Genomic DNA, 19033 nt, shown 5'->3' on the forward strand with positions numbered 1-19033 from the left:
CTTCAATGCAGCTGTCAGGTTTGACAGCTGCATTGAAGTCCTTAATTAGCCGGCGCGGCAACGAGACCCGCGCCAGCTAATAGAGGCACTGCCCGGCTGTAGATTGCAGCCAGGAGCGGTGCCGTTCAGAGCGGGGTCCTGGCGGGACCCCTCTCTGAACACCCACTTTTTCCTCCAAGAAGTAAACGTGGGTAAAAACAAACGAGCTGTGGACAAATCCACACAGTGATTGGCTGCCACATTTCAGACACATGTGACCAACAGCTTTTCTTTTGGGTTTTCAACCTGAAGGTTCTTACTATAGATGAGTGAACTAATTGATTTTTTTTTCTGAATTTCCTCCAAAATTTTAGACTCCAAATTCTAAACTACATTCAGTGGCTGGTTATTACTTGAAAACATAATGAAAGAAAAATCATTAGCTATTATCCATGGTTAGGCTCATGCAGCGCTCAATGAACTAATTACAGTCCGTCTACAGCCAAAAACTGGAAACTCGATTATATTTTGTAATTTTCTAACAAAGCAAGACATTTTTGAATAAAACAACATTTTAATTTTCTAAACTTTTACATCTGAAATCTTCAATTTTAGGGTTTGGCAGTGTTTTTTTTTCTGATGTCACTTGAGCATCTGGATAGCCACCAACAGGTTTTTGGTACATGAGTGCAACACTTACATATAACACCATGATGAACATGAAAGAGATTGCAGAAGTGAAGCTTAAAGGATGGGTTATTGAGGTCATGATTTTCTAAAGAACAGGAGCACACAGAAAAGTTTTGGCACGGCTGCCTGTTCTTTCCCAATCAATAACATAATATAATGCATGGCTGATCTCTTCACATAGCTACAAGCACGTCAGCTTCACAATATAAAAAAACAAAAAACAAAAAACCGATACTCTTGTATTTGGATTTAGCTGATGAAAGTAGTAGTATTTAATTACTTGCACAGGAAAAATAATCATAGGAAACCATGGTGATGGAAACATATAAAAATGGATATTGTTACCAGATATAGATAGCACTCTGACAGCAATTAAAAGATCTGTACAAAAAACATTGCTTGGGTTATATAGCTTTATGAGTAAGTCTACATACTATTCATGTACTTGACAAGGTTTATGGGAAATTCAATTTTATCATATTTTAATACTTGAGGATTTTAATAAGCTCTGCTGATGTATTCATACAGTGTACTACCCACGAAAAGGATAAAGGTTTATCCTGATTTTACATATAAAAATTCTGCCAAAAATTCAGAACATTGTATTAAACTAATGTCAATATAATAAACACTGAGTTCCTGGCATCCCTGGCCCCTTCGCATGTTGAGTGTTATAATATGAAGGGGGGTATCTCATGTATTGATTTCAGTGTCTTTAACTAAATGTATTTTAGTAAAAGAGAATTTATATATATTTTTTAAAATTTTGTAATTATTTATATTTTAATTTAGGATTTCCCTCCCCTAGGGGCGGTCATATTGATGGCACATTCTGTCTTCCATATTGTTTGTATAGAAAGTGCCTGTATAGACAGTACAGTGGGGAGTTTGTGCTTCTTTGTAATTGTAATGAATCAGGAATTTTGAAAAAAAAGGGACTGTTGACCAATATTGTGCAAGTGTCAATATTTTAAGAATGTATTTAGGACCGGTACATTTATTACAAGGAAATGAGACACATCTGTCAATCAAACTTATGTTGATCAAATTCTAAAGCTGCCTATACACATAAGCTCATAATCTAAAGAATCTAAAGAATTATTTGTATGAAAAATCTTACTAGTAACATGGCGAAAAACACACAGTGGGCTTAGACAAACTGACAAAAGATTAGTCACTCATAGCTTTAAGTGTACCTGTTCTTTGTAAAAACTTTTTACAAGTCATAGAGACATGTCAAAAGTTTTGATCAGTCTGTGTCTGAGTATTCAGACCTGTACTGATGGGGAGAATGAGCGGGGGGAGAGGACACTTTAATGCTAAATGGACAGACCTGCCATCTGTCATCACAATTATATTTATATAGTATATATTTTGCAAATGATGGTTGGACTACTTCTCCTAAACTACCATGGGAATTTTAAGACCTTGTCTATATAGAATTAAAAAGGTATTCCGGGAATCAACTTTTCCACTATCCACAGAATTGGGGAAAAGTAGGAGGTCCAACCACTGGACCCCCCACCGGTCTCTGTATCGGGCCCTGGCTTCTGTAGTATGAAAAGAGCCATGGGTACGGCATATGACCTGCAGCTCTATTCATTCTTATGGAGCGATGGAAATAGCTGACTATGTGGAAGAGCAAGTACTCTGCTCTTTCCATCGGCTCATATTGCTATCCAAACTTCACTAAGGGCCAGATCACACTGAGTAAACATGGCATTCAGTGTGCTGCTTTAAGTGAATGGGAGGGCGCGTGTTTGTCCGCTGCCGCTCTCTCCGCTTGATGGAGCAACATGTTAGTTCTTTGAGCGGAGAGGAGAGGGAGCGGACGAGCGCTCTCTCTCCCATTCGCTCAAAGCAGCACACTAAGCGTGGCGGGATTCTGCGGTGGAGAGCTCCGCCGCGGAATTAAGCCGTGTTTACTCAGTGTGAACTCGCCTTAATAGTTCTACTACTATAGAGAGGAAAATGTGCTGAAAATGTCTTCTCCTTTAAGAAGGCTCCTACCAAAAAAGTTTGCTATATATAGACAGATTCTCTAAACTGCTTTCAGTCCTTTTTTATGTCATTCTCTATTTCCTAGGTGAATAGAATTTTCCTAGACCTGCTTGTGCTAAAGCACAGCTGACCTTAAAGAGTAGTGTTGTTATAACTTTTAATACCTAAATCAACAGTAGATAAAATGAAGCTTGTCCGCAATTTACATTCCTTATTTATTTTCTTTTTTAGTTATCATGGAAAATATGGCACTTCCTGTATTTAGAGTCTAAACACAGGAAGTCCAGTGTTTCCCAGGTCATCACAGAGAAGGCAGTCATTTGATTGACAGACACATTGAGAAGTAACTCTCTATACTGGCCGGAATTCCTGTATTTAGTCTGTTTTTTTTCAACCAGCACAAGACTAAAAGTCTGCCTTCAAGAGACTGGACCTGGATTTATGGTAAGTATAGCTTTGTTTTACAGCATGACCAAAAAAAATAATAATAATGAATGTATATTGCAAACTTGCTTTGTTTTACATCTACTGTTGATTTAGACGTTGAAAGTTATAATGACAGGTACATAATATTAGTTTTATCAATTCTACAATTTACTCTAAGAGTTAAAATCCTGATGGATACAGTTTGTTCATATGGGCAAAAAACACTCGGAAATAAGCTCCTCAAAATCTGGTATTTGCATGCAGTTCTGGTACTGATTTTAGCGTGGCTTTTAAGGTGTGTGTGTGTTTTGTTTTTTTTTAGTTACACTTTGTGGAACTGTTCGAAGAAGTCACACGTCACTTCTTTTGTTTAGTCGAGCTTTTGGAAACAAATTCTTGAATATTCTCTGTTAAAACTAATAGATAGTGGAAACATTTTTTGGAATTTTTTTTTTAAAGATTTTGCCCATGTCAACATATCCTCAAAATATAATTGTTACGTTTTAGAATATTAGTAGACCTTGAGTATGCTCGAGTTGCGGTCATCTCTAGTTATTAGTTTATTGTGAATTCACATAATACAAGGCAATACAAGACAATAACCTCAAACAAGAGGGGGGCATTGATACTATATGCCTCTACCATTTTGCTACATAAAACACCCAATTAAAGGGTTTTTTTTTTACATTTCACCTGTCTCTGTTACAGTTAGTGCAAAATTGGACAAATTCAACCTTCAGAAGGATGTATGTAAAAGAACATCCAGATCCTAGATGACATTTACCTGTATATTTAATACTTTCTGTCCCACCCAATTGAATTAATAAAGTATTACCTTTCACAAGCGATTACTCATGGTGATTTTTTGCCCTATACTAACAGATGATGTTGAATACATTAATTTAATTTACCATGATGATGATCATCCTTCAAAGATCTTTTCTGTCAAATTTGTACTTCTAAGAAAAAGAACATTGGGGGAAAAAAGCAATGCAATCTCTTATAGGTTGCCATGCAATTATAGTAAACCTGTAAAGGGCAAAGTGTTGGTATGCCAGGACCAGAAGTGGAAGATAGTACAGTGAAATGCATAATACACAGTATGTGGTGTCCCACTAGAGGTCTCTGTGTTATGTACGGAAGTGTGGAAGCTGCACTGCTGAAGAATCTCAAAGGGTTATTGTGTTTATGTGTACCAGAATCTGTGAACCAGTAGGATCTTTACTTTCTTCTGTCCTATCACCTCTCCTCTTTCTGCTCTTCTGTTGCACTCTTTCCACCCAACCACAGCTCGCCTTGCACACTGGATAGGAAGTAAGTCCCTTGGGTGAAGAAGGACTCTTAGACAAGATTCTGTAGAGGAAGGACGGAGACCAGATAGCTCTCCACAGTGGTCCTACCTGGGCCCTGGCCTGGGCCAGGTCCCACTGTAAAGAAGAGTCGTTGTAGTGTTAGTCAGTGCCCAGCATGGGTAGGATGCAGGACAGTAGTCTCTAACAAACTTCTTTCTTTTAGTGCCTAAACCCTGCATGATGCAGTGTTAAGCCTCTCAGGTGAGGACTAGCCAACAGATCATCTCAACCCACGCCGTGGACTAGGAGAAACAACAGTGCAGGACAGTATCCACCGAAAAGCCAAAGAGCCAGGAACTGATCCGGGTGGAGCAAAGTTACTGTAAAGTCTAGGAACTCCATCTCGCAGTGCGAGTGTCAGCCTGGGAAAACTCAGCACTCTGCTTATCCCAGGTAACAAGGTCTGGGGCCTGTGTCACCTATTAGTACGGTTCAGCCAACGCTAGTGGGCATAAGGTGGTGTGTAGACTATAGAAAGGTTAATACACAGGCACAGGTTTCTCTCATTCTTCTTCTTCTAAAAGTTTTTCTCTATACACTCCAACATCCAGGCAGAGCTACTTGGGTTGAGACTCTCACGGCACCCTCCTCTCTACTACGCTACCTCAGTACAACTCTACCAACTCTACTATATCCTACTTACCACTTATCACACAAATCTGGTGGTTCTATGTTCAAGTATTTATTATAAATTTATCAAGTGTATATCCGAGCACATCTGTATTACCTGTTGCACATTTGCCCATAGTAAAGCAAGTAAACGTTATCCACGCAGTCTGTGGTTATTCACTACCACCTACACAGCATATACACCACAACCTTGGCACATCTCCCCTTTCTGTGGGTGGCGGGTCCTACTATTCGTGAGGGTCATTACACTGCTCTGGCCAGCTGTGACTACATCATCCGTGACTACACTATCCCAAGGGACCCACTAGCAACCCGACAGTACACTGACCACAGGGGAAAAGGGTACAACCGGCCTTACACCTTAAAAGCAGGCATGCCATCACCCCTGTGAGCTCACCAGGCTCTGATCCATCACAGGAGTGGCATCACACTTCCATCTAGCATGTGACTGGCAATCCCACCACTATAACATCCTCCGGGGGCTCACCACAAGTATTTTTTATTTACTTCTGGTTTTGACTTTTAAAGAGTAATGGAAAAGTCCGATTAAAATTCATCCACGTGAAAAGTCTTAATGTTCACCTGAATAGTTATGGAAAGGGGGAAGTTTAGTTTTATTCGCTGTAAACTAAATTGATCTTTCTTTAAGTATATCATTTTGTCATATATTTGCTGCACACTTTAGATAACCAGTTGCATCATGACAGCTTTCTAACACAGATTCTCCATAAACATACTCATACATATTTATTGCCCTAGAAAGATGGAAATAAGCAGCTGCCAGACGCATTAATCTGTAGGATATTCCCTCTTCTGCACCTGTATGTAGGTAATAGGTAATGGCCTGCACAGCTGTTGTAGCTGGGAAAGTGAAACTCAAGCAGGCTTTACTTATCAGAGACACTGTAAGCTTGTTGCTTACAGATAGATAGACACAGGTGTGCCCGCATCCAAATTCAGCAGAAATGAAGATGGTCCAGCCGGTACTGCAGTACCGCTCGGGATGATCTTCAGTAAAACTGGCCGTTCTGTGACCCGGCCGGGTCCCAGAATGTCCGGTGTTATATGTAATGTGAACCCGGCCTCAGTCTGTTTAGGATAGTTGCTGTGCCACTGCCTCACAACTGATCTATAAGTCTGGATTAGTTTGCCAAGACTATTCAGCTCTGGATTAAATTGTGTTGGGTTTTCTGATTGGATATCCTCTCTTTAGTTCTCTGTCTGGCTTTTGCAGTATGTTGCAGATTGTTCTTCATTTTTTCTAATGCCTCATACTTATAAAACTTTATTCTAGAGTCTTTGATTGGTTCTTTATTCTTCCTTCTATAGCCTTGTATCTGTGTATTTTAGTTTTCTTTTTAGTCTTGTTTTTGTCTGTGCATTCTGGTGTCTGCTTTTTATTCTGCTAGTGAAAGTTTCTAGACCAGGGTTAATATAGGGATAGTTACAGGGATAGTGAAAATTAGTGTTCAAGGAAAAGATAGGGATAACTAGCTATGGTCAGTTTTCATACATCTTCTAATCATCAGCAGCTGCTTCGTACCTGACTGCCATCAGTATTTTTGCCATCATCCATTCTATCATCATCCAGTTCCTGTCATCTATTGATGAGTATATAAAGCTTTTAATTATTATTTGTCATGCCATCATCCACCCTTACAGCAGGGACCTCTCTCCTTTGTAAGAAATATATGTCACTCCACTTGTCTGTTACTTCGATTGTAATGTGTTGCAGAGTATGCTAGTGCTATTTAAATATTGTTTATTACTTTTAGAAAAATAATACATGAATAAAAACATAAATACATAAATGTGCATGGCAAGCTATGGAAAGTCATAGGCTGTGGGTCTATTCTTGCACTCAAAAGCAACAGAAACCCATTGGCAAACATAGAATTCATGGTACTAGGTTGAACACAGACTTAATCATTTAGTATCATAGAAATTTCTCATGAAACATGCCCGGAAACATTGTAATAAATATGCCTCACGCATCACTTTTACACAGTGCTTGAACTTGTTCTTGTGACAGTATCACTATATTCATGTCTGTATCCTATATATTTTGTAGCTCTATCAAGGTGGGCTATGTTGTTATAGCCACTCATCATATAAGTCATGTTATCCTCTAAATGTTAAGGTCAGGTGGAGGAATGTAATTTAGTGATGGCTGGGAAGGTGAAGGGTTGATAGATTTAATGCTATAGTTGGCAGAAAGAATAGTATAAAACCCTTGCCAGGAGTTACCAGAGCAGAAGCAAGCCGACAAGGTCCCGAAGGCAATTAAGAGAAAACTATTAACTTGTGTCACTGTGACTTCAATCTCAGGCTAGGAATGATGGGTGGACCAAACAGGGAGGTGCGTGGAACAATGGAGATGAACACTATAAACATAGTCCTTTATTTTTATACATTATTGTTCTATAAGGCATCACAACTAATGTGCCAGTGTCATGAGTAGAGATGTGCGAAGCAGCCGGAAATTTGTTTCGCGAGCTTTGTGAATTTTCGGTCAAACGCCTTAAGATTTGAGAATCGAATCTTAATGAATTTCATTAGAACAGCCAAAACTATAGTAGCTACAATACTGGGACTATTACACAAGGGCGATTTGTTAAAGCATGTTGTAAAAGTGTCAAAAATTGGAAAATCACAATTTAAAAAAAATATCAATCAGCCAGACACTCATCCAATTTCCGCCATTCCCCTCTAGGGCCGTATTAACAGCTGCTGCTGCCCTAGGCAATAAACCTGAAGACGTCTCATCTTGGGGAGCGGAGTTTCGGCCACACGCATTTCTCTACATAAAGAAACATTGTCTGAATCGCGTTTTTCATGGTTTTTAGCGGCTTGAAATATAAACAAATTTCCACATTGAATCAATGATTAGAGCATTCTGCATATTGTCTGGAGGAATTCTCACCACAGGATCGGTAGGTTGGTAGGTTGGTTCCACCATACCTCACCCCTTCACCCCCCTTGAAAGTCACCAGATTAACTGATAAGTCAGAATGGGAGGTGGGAGACTGAAAAGATAAAGAAAGAAAAAGTTGTTTCCCTCCTCCTGCTCCCTTGTGCTACCCCCCTGCAAGGTGCTGCCCTAGGCACCGGACCATGGGTACCTAGTGGTAAATTATGGCCCTGTTCCTCTCCTCTCTGTCCCTATATCGCTCTGCTCTAACTGGCTGCTGCCATCCTGCTCTCTTCTCTACACACAGCCGACTGGCCACCTCCTTAACAAGCCGCTGTATATAGAGGGTATAGGGGAAGTGCTGATATCACCCACAATCAGCCCTCCTATCCTCTCCTCTCTGTCCCTATTATCACTCTGTTAGTCTCTCCCTGCTCTGCTCTAACTTCCTGCTGCCATCCTGCCCTCTCCTCCAGACACAGCCGACTGGCCACCTCCTTAACGAGCCGCTGTATATAGAGGGTGAGGGGAAAGTGCTGATATCACCCACAATCAGCCCTCCTATCCTCTCCTCTCCATCCCTATATCAGTCTGTTAGTCTCTCTCTCTGCTCTGTTCTAACTTCCTGCTGCCATCCTGCTCTCTCCTCCACACACAGCCAACTGGCCACCTCCAAAAACGAACCGCTTTATATAGAGGGGGGGGAGGAGGTGCTGACAGCACAGACGGGCTTGAAGCTGATTGGACTGGCGTTAGGGATTATATTTAATCCCTTTTTACCGCCCAATGATGCATTTTGTTTTTTGTCAATTTCTTTCGCCAGATTCGCTTCGCTCATCTCTAGTCATGAGACAGTGGTCCTTTAAGTGAAGTTTCCCCAAAGGGTTAAACTATGGATACTCAATAAATAAATTGTTATTTGGAATTCACGAGCTCTGCACTTGTCACAGAACATGTCCGATGTCACAGAGCAGGAAATGTGTGAGGCTTTCCTTGTCTCGTTATCATGCTAATTAGTGAAGAATGTGGTGTCAGATAGTGTTGGTTCTAATGCATGGCAACCTCACAGATGAACTCTGAGATTAATGCATTTACAATCTATCCTCTTGGGGCATATACTTGATCTCTTGGTGTCTCATTAATTATCTGAGCAACTGCATAACTTGTTCTGGCATTTAGTATACATCAGTCAGATGCAGCGGAGCTCAGAAATACATGTCCTAAGCCTGAAGGCAAATTCTAGAACCAATACTAAATATACATTACTCACATATTGCACATACTGGATGCATTAGTGGCGAAGTCCGCCAAGGGAATACTGCCCCTTGATCCCCTCTCTTCCCATATAATAAAAAGTGCATGACTCAGAGTTGCCCCCCCCTGGCAGATAAGACCAGAAGTTTCAGATCATTTCAATGCAGGTTACATAAAGAGACATACAGGTCATGCAGGTCCAACCTTATCTCCTAGGAATTGCTCGTTTTAGTAGATTTTAGTTACATCTCGACAGTTGAGAGTCTTGAAGGGAAGAATAGCAAGGAGCAGATATACCATATATTTAAAGGAGTAGTTCTGGGGGGGGGGGATCTTTCGACTCAACTGGGCTTGTTCTACTGATCTGTCAGAATGTGAACTCTTAGGGTGGTATTATACAGGCCGATGGGGGCCCGATAATACCTGTAAACGAGCAGCGATCTGGTAGATCATCGCTCGTTTACTGGACCTATTACACGGCCAGATAATCGTTAAACAAGCGCTGCAGGGACATTGATGTTCTTGCAGCCCTTCCTTAACTATATACATTACCTATCCACGTTCCAGGGCTGCTGCTGCGGTCCGCTTCTCCACGGGTCCCGCGCGCTTTAACTTCAGAGTGGCCTGTCAGCTGACAGGCCGCTCAGCCAATCACAGGCCGGGACCGCCGCGGCCTGTGATTGGCCGGGCGGCCTGTCAGCTGACAGGCCACTCTGAAGCTAGAGCGCGGAGGACCCAGGGAGAAGAAGACCGCCGTAGCAGCCCTGGAACATGGATAGGTAATGTATATCGTCAGTCGCCGGCCGCGCACCGCTATTACAAATAGATTCAAATCTATATCAAAGATAACTTGATGATCGTTGTCATCGGCTGATCGTTGTATTTATTACATGGAGCGATAATCGGCCAAATCGGGCCGATTCGGCCGATTATCGTACCGTGTAATAGTACACTTAGAACCCAACCATCAAAACATTTGGCATGTCTCTACAATAAGTATTTATTTATTTATTTTAAAGGGAGAATGCCCATTTAAGGTCCTTTTACACAGGTAGATGATTGCCTAATATGGTGATATATAAATCATTTGACGCTTATTGAAAGTACAGTTTACTTGAGGCTATTGTTGGGACTAAAAGACAGCTGATTTCTTCATGAAGCCTATTCTGTTTTTGTCAGCAACAGCACATTTACATGGGGAGATGTGATGCCCATAAACAACGGTTTTAATATAATCTAATTTAATATGATCTAATATAATTGATACATATGCATGGAAATATTTCCTGCCCTGCAGAGAGATAAAGCAGTGATCATGTAAGAACACTAGTCTTATCGTCTTACCCACACCCTGAAGTGAGGTTGCAATACATTTCACATCTGAGGGAGATTAGATGCCTTTAGGGTGACATCACTTTAATTAAGAAGTGTAATAGTCTATTAACTATAGGTATGATGTATGATTCACTGTAATGTTCTGGTATGTTCTGAACTCTTCTTGTGGAGATCTAACAAGTAGGATGGTCTTTAAAGTAGTGCTACCTGGGAGAATAATATGCAAAATAGCTCTCCTGCAGAAGAAATCTATCTCTCTAGTGCCACCTATAGGTGACTACCATGTAAGTCATACCATTTAGAGAGCTTTGAAACATGACTAGACACCCATCTGTAGTCAGCACAGTATGTATCAGGGGCTGCAGGTATTTATATTGTCTGCGGATCTACTGTATGATCATTTCACAACATTTATAATGGTTTGAGAGTATATAAATTAAAGGTTTTGCAAAAAAAATACATAAAGAGTCCCTGTTGGCTGAGGAGAACTTTAGCATTATAATCATATTCCCGGCATGAGGCTGCAGAGCATAAAACTTGCTTCTTGAATTGCTGAACTACATGCTGAGTACAAAATTTGCATAGTCTTGTATAGAAAATCTGCTTTAAAACAAAAGTGTAACATTGAGTCATCAGAGAACAGTTCGATAAAAACAGAAGACGCGCCAAGCATGTAAAACAGTGGCATTTAATGGTAGACCGGTGCATGAAAACACTGAAAGCGGACCGGGCATTCCTCATTACATGGCTGTTTTCATTAAAGTTGTTAATATTTTTTTTTTTATTACTCTGCAATGCGATGTCTCTTTTGTAATTCCTCCTGGAAATGTGATATAACAATGACAACTGGGTGTTACTATTGTTTTGTTTAATGGGGCAGGTTTCTACATAGTGTACTGTCTAATATATGCTGGCTAGAGATAACGGCAACTGGAGCATGCTTGAGACTGATTGTTCAGCCTTTGAATACTTGTGGCTGAAGAAGTTGTATGCAGCCCTAGGGAGACCTGGAAAAAGCCTATGGCTACATCTATGAGTTACCGAGCTCACTAGGGCTGTAACAAACTTCTTCAGCCACTGGTATTCAAATGCCAAATGATTAGACTCATGCATGTTCAAGTCGTATTCCCATGAGCGGGTAAGAGCAGGGGGGGGAGCTGGGGGGCTGCCCCGGTGATCACTAGATTGTCCAGGCAGCCCATAGAAGATAGCAGCAGTCTGCTCGTTGCTATCTTAGTTGTTTGTCTTTCAACATGTTGAAAGACAATGGCAGACAACGATCGGCCATCATCGTTCATGTAGGCTGATCGTTGTTTTCTATTACACAAGACAATTATCGGCCCTAACGGCTGATATCGGCCGAATATGGCCAATAATCGTTTCGTGTAATAGGGCCTTAAACCTGGGGTACAAAGAACCCTTATACATAAGAGGTCTTTGTACCCCAGGCCTAGTGCCTGAGGTTATTTGATAGAAATATAACGATTGTAAAGGTAGCCCTAAATCATCCGAGAGAGTAAAAGGGTTAGTGATCATCTCTAATGCTGACAGATCAGTAGGGATCCCTTCATGATTCTTAAGAATGCTGAGTCCTGTCCTCTATCGATGTTTTAGTGGGAACAGTCAGTTGCTAACTTTCTTTCTACAACTCCCTTCGAGTCTCTTCCTCCAGTCTGCAGAACATGTAGACCCCAAGCTAAAGCTTTGGCTGTCCAGGCATGATGGGAATTGTAGTTTTGCAGCAGCTGGAGGGCCTGAGTTTGACACCCCTTTCTTAGTGGAAAGTGAGCACATGCAATGAGAATAGGAAATGGGGTCTACATGTTCTGCAGACTGGAGGAAGAGACTCGAAGGGAGTTGTAGAAAGAAAGTTGGCAACTGACTGTTCCCACAAAGTAAATGTTCTCACTTTTTGGTGACACCAACAATAAAGTTGAGATTTAGAGTTAAGAGTTGAGTTTCTTTTTCTCGATTCCCTTGAACTTTGTATTTGTAATATAAAGTGCTTCCAAATGACTAATACAAAACTGTGATTTCATAGTGGCAGCATACCTATGGATGCGATGTTATGTGTTCTAGGTGACAAATATCTTTTGAAAGTAATGGTATTCGGAATAGGTATAGCTCCATTTCAAGTGAAACAACTGATTGTAGAAATCATTTCAAATACAATTTAAGGGGAAGCAAAGAGGGATTTTCTCTTCCATTCATGCCAGAGGAACCCGGAAGTGAAGAAGATCCGAATTTCGAATGCCGATCGACTCAGGAGAGATGGTTAGTATAGGATCTGTGTCTCCACCGGAGTTCTCCTTTAAGGGGCTAAGGACCAAGGAACAAACAACTTTTAGTTAGTAAGAGTTGTATGGGGAAGTCTATGAAGCCAAACTGTACTTGCATATCCATACATAAGCTTTTCTGTCAGATGTACACTACTCCAGCTGATATCAAATTATAGAATAATAGAACATCTCAATAACACTGCGCTGTACAGAGGAACCATATGGTGCACACAGAGTTTCTACAGGTCCATAGAACGATGGAACAATGTATCGTACGGAAAATTAGTTTTGCGATCATTTTGCAATCGCTTAAGCCTATCTTGCACAAGGTAAAATCGGTGAACGACCGTTTACACGGAACGATCGGGGAATTTTTTGCGAACGACGAACGACGATTTAAGAACATGTTCAAAGATCAAAATGAACGATTTCTCGCTCGTTCGATCGTTCGCTGTGTTTACACGTACGATTATCATTCGAATACGAATCGTTCCGTGTAAACGCAGCATTAGACAACAGTCAGATGTCTGGAAAGATAGAAAATCCAGGCAAGAACAACGGTGCACAAAACAACGGACAACATGTGATCATGTGACAGTCAGATGCTGGGAAAATAAGCTTTGAGAGGATGGTACAATGTTCAATGTTGCCCTGAGAGTTGAATGTGCATTTGTAGGTTGCATTAGACATTAATAAGAACAAGCCATAGATTAGTGTGCGACATGGTTCTGATTAATACATATAGTATAATGCTGCTATTGTCTAGTGCCGCATCAACTATCAGAATACAAAGCTCATAGAATGTAATGGATCTGGCTGACAACAAGCACTTGACCCCCTCCTCTCTCCTCATCTAACACAAGCTATGGACTATTATTATTATTATTATTCTCCTCCGCACAGTAGTCCAGTAAACCAGCATAGCACTAATGCCGCTCACTGATGCTTCTGCATGATTTAATTTTAGAGATTACTGCAATCCAAAAGAAGTACTAATTTTATTTCTTGGTGTTTACAGGGTAGAGAGAGTTTTTATGCGTTTAATAACCTATTGCAGCAGCAGTATGCCCTTCTCATATTTATATACAGTGGACACTTCACACAGGGGAATTCACCAGAACTGGTTGTATTATCGTAACTTCTGCAGAGAGTGTAATTAAACTGACTATTAACCTCAATATTATTAATTATCAATCACAGCATTATCAATGATCACATGGCTAGCTCTGTGATAATTAGTAACACTGTTCATACATTGCAGTACTGTCACAGTACTGTGAAAACACTGCAGAACAGTGACAGTATTTTAATGAAACAGCAACATGTGTGAACACAGTCTGAGACTGATAATTGATAACACAGGAAATGATAACTGGCATGTTTTCACACATGCAGTAACACAATAAAAAAACAATGTGAATGCATCAGTTAATTGCAGTATTTAATCATTTCATTGTGTTACTGCATCAATTTATTGTAGTAATTAATAATTTCATGGCTATCCAGCCGTCCGTCGTTGCGTTAACACAATGAAACTCCAAGGTGTGTGAATATACTCTAAAACCTTAGCTATTATTCATTGATAAAGCTGGGATTGCTAATAATGCTGAGAATGATAAAGTGCTGATAACTGATTGATAATTGATCAAGCTGAAATTTATAATTGATAATACTGTGTTCACACATAGCGGTTTTTCCAGCTACTGGTTTGTTTTTGCAGCGATCTTCCTGCTATTTTGCTGCAAATTGGACATTTGTGGTAAAAAAAAAAAAAGCATAATTTTGCGATGATTTTGATGGAACTATGGCAAATCGGTGCCTATTTGTGGTTGCACCAATTGCGACAAAATAATGGGAACAATTCTGCCTCAGAATGAATATCAATAAAGCTGGTATTAATAATAAATCTGAGACTGAAATTGAATAAAGCTGAGACTGATAAATGATAATACTGAGATTAATTAATAATAAAGCTGAAATTATTAATTGAAAAAATCTGAGGCTATGTTCAAAAACACACATTTATTAGTGGTAATTAGAGCTATTTTACAGCGATAGCACAATTCCCCACAATTGAGTGTTAATTAAATGCCATGTGTGAACATGGCCTAAGATTCATCAATTATTAAACTGAGATTGATGGTTAAAGGGAATCTGTAAGTTGTAGTTCAGTTTCTGAACTGCTGACTGTTAGATGCTGTTAGGACAGGGAGACACATGGTGTACCTCTCATATATCCAGCTGTGCTTCCAGAATGTAGAAAAATGCTTTTATCCTCTAATACAAGGAGTCAAAGAGTTGTTCCATGGCTGCTGATCTGCTGTTAGCTGTAATGCCTCCTCTCCCCACCCTCTCGCTGCTTGATTGACACCTGGAAGCTAAGTCCCAAGCAGGCTAAGGTATAAGAGGGGGAGTAAGGAGGTGTTACAGCTTGCTGCACTTCCGGACCTTGGGAAAGCCTCTTTGACTCTTCATCCTATATAATAAAGGCATTATTGTATGTTCTGGAAGCACAGATGGATATATGAAAGGTACCATGTGTCTCCTTGATCTAACAGCTAACAGTGTCAGTAGTTTGCAACGTGAATTACAGCTGACAGATTCCCTTTAATAAATCTGAGATTTATAATTGATAGACCTGGGATTAGGATATCTTTGCACATGTTGTAGTTCCATTATGTTAATGCAATAACAATAAGCAATAACAATAACAATAGCAATAAGGCTGGATGGCAATTAAATGATTAATTACTGCTATAAAGTGATGCATTAATGCAATGAAATGTTCAGTTACTGCAAATAAATGATGCATTCACATTGCATTTTCATTGCGTTAATGTGTGAACACAGCCTTAATAAGTGATTATACTGAGATTCATAATTGATTAATTAATTAAAGCTTCATACACCGATTTTGATTAGAGCTTCTTTGCCACGAAAAGCATAATTGGTGATTTTGTGTCATTGCAAAAATATACTTTACAGCGATTGAACAATTTGGGGTAAAAAAAGTTCTAATTAACGCTAACTAAAGGTTAATTAAACACTACGTATAAACTATGTTAAACACTACGTTTAAGCCTTATTGTAAGTTCACAGGTTTTTTAATTGCAATTAATGAGAACAAAGCCAGGAATGGATCTTAAAAGGGGAGAAATCTCAGTTTTTACTTTATAACGTGTTCTTCAGGGGCATAACTACCACTGTAGTGGCTGCTGTGGGGCCTGCCGCATCAGGGGGCCTGTGGTCTGTTCCTATAATACACTGGGCCCCCAGTGCTGTCATCATTTGCAGCACCAGGTGGCTGAGTGGGCCTCCCAGGCTTAGTGGTCAGTCAGAAAGAGGGCCCAAACAAAAAGTTTGCTATGGGGCCTAGCCATTTCTAGTTACGTCTCTGCTGTACTCTATTTTATAATACGTTCCTGGCTTTGTCTTCGCGAATTGCAATTAAAAGTCTGGTAAAGCTGAAACTGATATTTGATAAAGCTAGAAATTTTAAAGCAACTCTGTACCGGCACTGCGTTGTAAAAGTACAGGTAAGGCCATTCCCGTTTAGGGAGTCAGCCTGTTTCCCAGTGCCGGTATTTAGAAGGAAAATGACTTTTATCAATGCTTGCAGCAAGGCGGACAGTCAAGCTGGCGTGGCCTACAGTATCAGTGCCCTAGGCCTGCAGCGCCTCTCTCCCCACCTCCATTTAGCCCAAGGGCAGTCTAAAAGTGAAGGGAAGCAGGGAGAAATGCGCCACAGGCCTAGGACTATGCCACGTGCATTGATAAAAGTAGTTTTTCTTCTGGGAGACAGACCTACCCCGAACCGATCACAGCGTGAGGATCTCTACAACACTGAGCTACCAGTTACGGGGCGGCAAGGTGCCGGAACAGAGTTGCTTTAAGGTAACAATTTTTAGTCGTCCTTATCATTATACTTTTCTTTTCTTTTTTTCAATAGAAAAACACCAATTTACCTTTGTCTCTGCAATGTTTGCAATTCCGCTCTCACTGTAGACCTGCTTAACATAAATTTGCAATGTTATTATACATATCCTGCATTTTGAAAAGTCTGATCACTCCTGGTAGTAGAATGTATCAAAAAGAAACAAATTCTACCAGACAATGTTGAAATTGGACTGCGCTAACATTACTGCACTAAAAATGGTTGCTCAATCATCAATGAACTTAAAGTCACCAAAAATAACAAATCTAGCTGCACTGATGACCTGATTACGTTTTAGAGTACATTCTAACATTGTTGTTGACCCATGTGGATGAAACCATGTAGTGATGAGCTTGCAGGACATACAACAGTGTATAAGAATGGGAGGACATGAGATTTTTAAATAGAAGTAAATTAGAAATCAATTTAACTTTCTGACATCAGTTGATTTGAAAGAAAATTTTTTTTGCTGGACAACCCCTTTAACCCTTAGGCGACCCGTACGTCGCGGCGGCCGCGCTCTGAACTGCTGCGATCCCGGGTGCCGCATGTAGCCCGCGGCTATTAGCAGGCACGGTCCGATCGCCAAGCCCTCTATTTAGGTAATCGGAGGCAGCTATTAAAGATGACAGCTGCCTCCGATTACTGGCTGCAGCACTTCCCTGGTGTTTAGTGGGTGAGATCGCTCCTCCGGGACGTTGACCCGGAGGAGCGATCTCTGTAACTGATGCCGGCCGGGGACCTCTCCAAGATGGCGCCGTCCCCGGCTCAGCACTCATTTGTTATCGGCTGCAGCAGCCGAAAGCAAACGAGTGCCGATCTCATTGATCTTTGCTGTATAAGTATACAGCAAAGATCTCAATGAGAGATCAAAGTGTATATACTAGAAGTCCCCCAGGGGGGCTTCTAGTATATGTGTAAAAGTAAAAATAAAAGTGATGTTATAAGTAAAAAGCCCCCTCCCCTAATAAAAGTCAGAATCAACCCCCTTTTCCCAGGTTATAAATAAAAATAAACAAATAAATAAACATGTTTGCTATCGCCGCGTCCGTAATCGCCCGAACTATTAATTAATCACATTCCTGATCTCGCACGGTAAACGGCGTCAGCGCAAAAAAATCCCAAAGTGCAAAATTGCGCATTTTTGGTTGCATCAAATCCAGAAAAATTGTAATAAAAAGCGATCAAAAAGTTGCATATGTGCAATCAAGGTACCGATAGAAAGTAAACATCATGGCGCAAAAAATGACACCTCACACAGCCCCATAGACCAAAGGATAAAAACGCTATAAGCCTGGGAATGGAGCGATTTTAAGTGACATATATTTGTTAACAATGGTTTGAATTTTTTTTAGGCCATCAGATACAATAAAAGTTATACATGTTATATATCGTTTTAATCGTAACGACTTGAGGAACATATATAACAAGTCAATTTTACCCCAGGGCGAACGGCGTAAAAACACAAACCCCAGGGGGCGGTCCCTGCACTGGCTAGGTGGGACACAAAGACAAGACAGACAGACAAAACACAATAAAGAATAGTCCACAGTCCGGGTCACAACAGTCGGGCAACACTGTACAGAATCACAATCCAAAAGCAAGGTCAATAAACAGGCAATATGGTCAGGGGCAGGCAGCTAGCAGGAATGGTCAGAAACACAGGCAAATGGGTCAGAATAAACAGTGAGAAGATAGTGAGAAGGCAGTGAGAAGCAGGCTAGCAGACACTATATAGGAGACCAGAGGTCCAGTGCAGGAGCTGATTGGACCAGACCCCTAATCTCCTCAGAACACCTGGGGCAAGAGAAACCTGACTGGCAGAGAGAACAGTCTATCAGACTAGCTAACCAGCATCAGAGTTAACTCCGGAGTGGCCAGGAGTATCTCAGGCAAAGCGGGTGTGGCTGAACAAACACAGAAGGAAATAGAGCAGTGTTCAGACAAGGTTCAGCACACTGCACAAACATACAAAAACACTGAATATCAGCGCCATCTCAGGCGTGCAGCACGAGCCAAGGGGCGCACGGAGTTCGGCACAGGCACATTCATGACACTGTCATTGCAAAGTACAATTAGTGGCGCAAAAAATAAGGGCTCATGTGGTTTTCTAGGTAAAAATACAAGTGCTATGGCCTTTTAAACACAAGGAGGAAAAAACGAAAATGCAAAAATTTAAATTGGCTGGGTCCTCTAAGGGTTAAGTAACTAGTAATGTTACTGCAGAATGGCATTTTTAGTT

This window comes from Dendropsophus ebraccatus, chromosome 8 (genome assembly GCF_027789765.1).
Source record: "Dendropsophus ebraccatus isolate aDenEbr1 chromosome 8, aDenEbr1.pat, whole genome shotgun sequence".
NCBI classification, from domain to species: domain Eukaryota; kingdom Metazoa; phylum Chordata; class Amphibia; order Anura; family Hylidae; genus Dendropsophus; species Dendropsophus ebraccatus.